This window comes from Muscardinus avellanarius (genome assembly GCF_963383645.1).
Source record: "Muscardinus avellanarius genome assembly, chromosome: 17".
Lineage (NCBI taxonomy): Eukaryota > Metazoa > Chordata > Mammalia > Rodentia > Gliridae > Muscardinus > Muscardinus avellanarius.
The window spans coordinates 49,623,929-49,630,736 of record NC_137803.1 but is presented as its reverse complement, the minus strand read 5'-3'; positions in this window follow the sequence as shown (position 1 = coordinate 49,630,736).

Sequence of the window (6,808 nt, the reverse complement as noted above, 5' to 3'; positions counted from 1 at the left end):
ATTAATGAAGGAAAGGCCTCAATTCAAAGTACAAACAACCGATTAGACCACATGGAGAATAGAATCTCACTCTTAGAAGATGACCATTCAAAAAATGAATGCATAGTTTCTAAATTAGGAAAAAAAAAACCGACAGCAGGAATCTGACATTGAAAAAATACGGGCCCATTTTAAGAGCGCTAACCTAAGAATAATTGGAATAGAGGAGGGAAAAGAAGGTGCAACCAAAGGGATCAGCAATCTCTTCAAGGAAGTAATAGCAGAAAATTTTCCAAACATAGAGCAAGAGGTCGATACACAGGTCCAGGAAACTTATAGAACTCCCTTTAGAGAGGATCAGAGAAGAGGATCCCCACGCCACATAATTGTCAAAATGACCAATGTGGAAGCCAAGCAGAGAATCTTAAAGGCAACAAAAACAAAGGGCCACGTAACATTCAGAGGCAAACCAATTAGAATCACTCCATACTTCCCAAACCAAGTTATGGAAGCCAGAAGGGCAGGGAGTAACATATTCCAAACTCTGAAAGAAAACAACTTCCAGCCAAAAACTTCCTACCCAGCAAAACTTTCTATCAAATTAGATGGGGAAATAAGAAGTTTCCATGACAAACAGAAACTGAAGGAATTTATGTCTTCAAAACCAGTGCTAGAGAAAATACTCAAAGAGATTAACTACAAAGAAGAATTAGGTAACACACCAGAACCAGAGAAACAAGATTTTCCATCCAACAGACAACTAAGATTGGTTATCTGTGGAGATTCATTATTTATGTTAGTCTTTTACATATCTCTAAATTGTATTGTTTGCTTTTATTGTTAATTTTTAGGATTTCTAGTTGGAATATTAATATACCTTCAGATATAGCATTTGGAAATATTTTATCCCATTCTATCAGTAACTTTTAACTCTGTTTACATTGTCTTTGGATATACAATATTTTTTTTTATTTTTTAGGGAGTTTGTTTACCCTTCTGTTGCTTGTGCCATTGAAATCATATCCAAGAAATCACTGCCAATTTCAATGTCATGAGCTTTTATGACTCAGATTTTCTTCTAAAAGTTTATAGTCTTAAGATTTATATTTAAGTCTTTTATCTGTTTTGAGTTAATATTTGTATATGGTGTTAGGTAAGGGTCCAATTTCATTCTTTTTCATGTAATTATTATTTTTCAACAATATTTAGTTAAAAGATTATTATTTCCTCCACCAAATGTTTGTGGAAACCTTGTCAAAAATAACTTGACAATATATGGAAGAATTTATCTCTATGCTTTTATTTAACTCCAATGGTTTATATGTCTGCCTTTATAACAGTACTAAACTGTTTCAATTATTGTAGCTTTATATGGTTTGAAATCAGAAAATATACATCTTCTAGCTTTGTTCTTTTTCGGGATCGTTTTGGGTATCTAGAGTCCATATTCCATATTAGGATAGATTTTTTTTCTAAAAAATAAATAAATAAATGTATGATAGTTTCACCTAAAAAAAGAAAGAAAAAAATATTCTCTGGTAAGAAAGAAAACAAAAAGAAATATTGAAATGTTATCTTTAAGTCATCAAAAGCTTGATATCAGACAAATGGAACTATTATGTGAAATTATCATTTTTAATTTTGGATAAATTGCTATAATACTAGATGGCAACCACTAAACCAAGCATGGGAAGAAGGGATGGGGAGGGAACGGGGTGGGGATCAGGTAGGAACTAATTGGGCGATGTGTGCATGTATGTCTACGAAAGTTTTTTTTTTTTTATCCCATTATGATGTATGAATACAGTGCACCAATAAAAAATATTTTAAAAAATAAAAAATAAACTCACTTCTGGTTGATTCCAACAACCAGTAATGGCCAAAAAGTAAATAAATAAATAAATAAATAAATAAATAAATAAATAAATAGAGCGGGGGGCGGGGTAGAATGTCCCTGGGTTCAACACCCAGTCAAGTACTCATACATTGATATGTATAACAATATATATTGCTCTTCTATGTCTTCAAATCTTTTCACATGCCTTATTAGAGTAATTCGTGCCTTCTTTCACACAAAGTTTGATGCAGGTGAGGTGAGATCTCCATCCAGTGACTAAGAGCCCCAGGGTCCCTCCTCCTTGTGACTCAGCCATCCCAACACCCTTCACCAAGTGTGCAGCAGGAGGACAGAGGAGTGGGCGAGGCACGCCCGTGTGCAGGTGCTCAGGAGGCCAGGCAATGAGCCACCCTGCTTGTGGCCCCACCCAGCAGGTTCAGTTACGTGGATCCAGCCCGAATGCAAGAAGTCTGGGAAAAACAGGGGAGCACACACACAGTTCACGTACACAAGTTCCCTCTGCCCCACACTCTGTCCTTTCCCCAAAATGTCTTCCCACTTCCTAGTAAACATTGTTAGCTCTTCCTATATTCTGATCAAATGTCACCTTCCTGGCCTTTCCAGACAATTATTTCCCTCTCCCCGTCCTCCCATACATTTTCGTATAGATCTGGGCATGGATGTTCTCACTTTACAGTTATCTGTCTGCACATCTAACTCCAAGTCAAAAGGAGTTACCATCCTCATCAGTAAACCCCCACTTTCCAGCACCATGGCAGCGACTATCTATCTATAACCACACAATACATGTTTGCTGTATGAACAAATGAGCCACTATAGAAGGATCAGACCACGGCAACCAAAAGCAAACAGCATTAACTCTCTCATGAGCCCGTCATGGCTCTGGGTGATGAGGAGGAAGCCAGGTGTGGAAGAGAACTCCCAACCAGGGGGACTCCTGGACCAAATCTAAGTGGAAAACACCTAAATGAGCCATGCAATCATAGAGTGCCCTATGCATGTTAAAACAATATAACATTCTGATCTAGAGCTGAAAATTTGAACAGTTTCCAGCTGGGAACAGCAGTTACTGCTGATGATCAGTGTCCTAGGGTTTTCCTCTGAGAAAAGGACAGGTAGACAGTAGTACAAATATTCCCGGGCTGCCAGCCAACCAATTCCAGGCACACTCATATATCGTGAGATCCCTGTCTTTTCAAACTAACATCCGTGTCCCCCCATGCCTAACCATATCTTCCTTATATTCCTTAAATAAAGACCAAAATCAGAAAAAAAAAAAAAAGTCAACATAATCTGCCCTATTTCCAGTGTAGAGAAATGTTAGGAACTGGAGAAGTCTCCAGATGTCTGCCTCCTATTTTTCGGTAGCCGGCTGCATTCTGTCTGAGGCTAGGTAACCATAACAAAAAGCAAAAGGAATGAGTCCAGGGCAAAGCTTGCCAGGGGCAAGGCCAGGAGGTACGAGATTTCTGCTGGATTATAATCAATAGAAGCAACCCAAACCGGTGTCCGCATTGTTCAGAACTCTGCAGATAAATGTAATAGACTTAAGGACTGTAAGATTTTTCAAGCTTTTGATATTTCATTGGAACTGTTTCGTTAGCTAGGTTTTTGTTTTTGTTTTTGTTTTTTTCTCTAAATCCCCCCTTGCCTTAAAGCATTCATTAAGGACTCTTAGTCATGAATTTGGGGCTGGTGTAAAACAGCTGCCTTCCTATCCATGTCCTGTGGTTTACAAGCTCACCATTTTCCTGGGAGGCTCTAGACTCATATTAGCTGTGACTCTGCTAAACACGTCTCTCAATGAAACCCTGCTATTAGTGCCGAATATTCCAGCAGACTAACTAGCTGTGGGCAACATCTCATCTCACTGACAAAATCTGCCATCAGCCTCGATTAGTCTGCAGATCCTGTCTCTTCAGAAAAGCACCGTGACAAATCTACTTCTGGTGCCGGTGTTAACACAGCGCCGCCAGGGCAACAGTCAAAATACATTTGCGTTCTGAACGCGTGTGAAAACTTATCACGGAGGCCGCCGCTTGCTGAAGGACAGGAGCTTCCCTTCACTGAGGGTGAAAATTGGTTCCATGGGGAAAGCTTCAAAGCCATTTCAGCCACTAAAATGTGGCTGGACATCTTAGGACAGCAGGAGGGGTGAAGGGCGTGGAGGCTCCAAGGGGTGCTGGGGAAGAAACCACTCCAGAAAAGGGCCAGGGGCCGTGTCCTGTTCTCAGGAGCGGGAACTGGAGCCAGAGCCTCATTACAGTGGCGATGGACATGCCCAGGGTTGGGGTACTTACCATGGGCAGATTGACTTCACATCAAAAAGTAGTAACGCTGATGCAGAGTGCCATGCCACTCTGAGGGGGCCTGTCACTCAAAAGAAAACTCAAAAAGAGGCTGTGGTCCTGAATCTGGAAACTGCTTTAAACCTATTCACCTGCATAAGCAAAAAAAAAAAAAAAAAAAGCTACTAGAAGCCAGACTTAGTAGTGCACACCTGTAAGCCCAGTATTTGGGAGGCTAAGACAGGAGAATCACTGGTTGAAGGCCAGCCTCAGTTGGTCTTTATTTATTTCAAAATAAAAAAATAACATAAAATAGAGCTGGTGATTAAGCTTGGAGGTAGAATGCTCCTGGATTCAATCCCCATTATTAAAAAAAAAAAAAAAAAAAACTACAAGGGACCCTCTGTGATCACCAGGGCTGACTAGGCTCCAAAGTGTAGCCCTGGACGTGGGGCCCAGAAATCTACATTCTGAGGACGTCTTGGCATTTCTGATGCCAGCTCAAGTAGAAGGACTGTATTCTAGAGACTTCAGAGAGATCTTCACGCTCGGCTCGCAGCCCATCCCCTTCAAGAGATGGCCTTTGAGAGTCTGTATCCCATTCCATCTAGAAAATAACTCTTCATTTCAACCACTGTGGCCCAAACCTGCTACGCCCCCAGCTAGATGGCCAGCCTCTCCTAGAAGCCTCCGTTTCTTCTCTGAAGACTCTGAGGTTGCCCAGATACGCTCTGACCTTGTGTTGCATGAATCTAGGTTCTCTGGGGTAAACGTGATTTTTTTTTTTTAAGGTGGGGGTGTTGTTCTGGGCTCAAAGATGGAGAAGACCTGAAAGTTCCAGACCAGAATCCACCAAGGTCAGGCACTGGCCAGGAGTTGGCTGCAATTTTGAAGGGAAATTCTACTGAGCATCAGTCATGCACACCTGCTGCCTGTTGTCCAGGGCAACTTTGAAGCTGCAGGAGCAGGGCTGCCATGGCCTGCAGGACCCAAAAGGCTTACTTACAGAAGATATCTTTGAATCTTCAGCCTCCAAGGAAGAAGGGTGTCAGAACAGGACGCTGGGTACACTGGGACCGCCAGCGAAGAGGAGTTCAGGTGAAGAATAGCGTGCTGTGCGGGTCCTGAGCTGAAGGAGGAGGGCCTCCAAACCCGCAGAGAAGAGGCTCAGCTGAGCGTCAGCACTGCCCCAGAGCCTGAAATCCCCGGGCCTGATCCAGAGCCAAGCCCAGGACTCCCAGAGGAAAGCTGGGTCCGCACATTGCAGCCTGATGGCCTGACACCTACAGTCCACAGACCACATGGAAAATAGGAGCTGACCTGGCCCTTCACTTGCAGGAAGCTAGAAGTATCTCCCGGTGCCCGCGGTCTAAACCCCACAACTGTAGCAGGGCCTTTTGTCAGCTCTCCAGGGAGTGAGGGGATAACTGTAAGCTTCTAGGCTAGTTTCATTCATTCATCCTGGACTGTGTGTAATTGCTCATTTAGCAGTCTTCTCAAAGTTTATATTTCTAATACTCCAACATCACACTTGTAATTTTAAATTTATAAGCCCAACTTCCAGCACACCAGAAAACTAAGTGTAGTTTTTAAACTGTACTCTCACAGAAACAAATGCTTGTTCCAAACGTAACCTGCAGACATTTTAGAATTAGGAAGTTCTAATCTCTCAAAAAAAAAGCAGATGGGTGGATTGCTAGCACATGTCAAGGGACCTCGCGGGGTACAGTGTGGAAACCAAATGGCAGAGTACAAAGGAAATTTTGAAAATGGTCAGTTTTATAAACAAATGCAAAACGGTTAAGAATTCCAGAAGAATTCATAAGAGAATTTAAAATAAAAAAGGATTTTGTTCTAAAACTGAAGTATTTTAATTTTTAGCTTAATATTAATTTAATTCACAGATAGATACTGATAACGATCTCAGTTGACTTTTTTGTATGCTTAATAGACCTTTTATTTCTACTCAAGATTATAGAGCAGTTAATTCTATGTTCTTTATACTTTTATTATTTCTTTTCTATTGGTGTATTATGATAATACAGAACAGTGGAATACATTGTTATATATTTGCACATGAACATACATAATTTAGTCATTTGCATTCCCCAATACCCTTTTCTTTCTCTGTTCCCCCGCCCTTGGTCTCCTTCCTCTACCTTACTGATAAAACAGGGAATTTTAAATGTTTCTTAAATAATATAAACTATAAAATACCATTACATAAAATGTTTTTGTTTGTTTGGTTTGGTAGTTTTGAAACAGGGTCTCACTAGGTTTCTGAGAGTCTTGCCCGGCTGCTGAAGCTGGTCCCAAACCTGTGATCCTCCTGTCTCGGCCTCCCAAGTACTGGGATTGCAAGCGTCTGTCACCACTCTCAGCTTAGAAAATGTTTAACATAAAAATAAATCTACCCATGGTCTCACTATCCAAACACAAGCGCTATTTCTAAAATGAAAAAGAATCTATTTTCCTGGTATAAAAGAACCATTACTAAATTGCTTAAAAGTTAGTAAGAACCTCAAAGATCAGTGATAACAGGTAACCAGGACTCAAATAAGTATTAGTTCCTCATACTATCAACAACATGTTCTTTTTTTTTTTCTTTTCTTTTTCTTTTTCCTTCTTTTTTGCAGTACTGGAGATGGAACCCAGGGGCATACTACCTCTGAGCTACACTCCC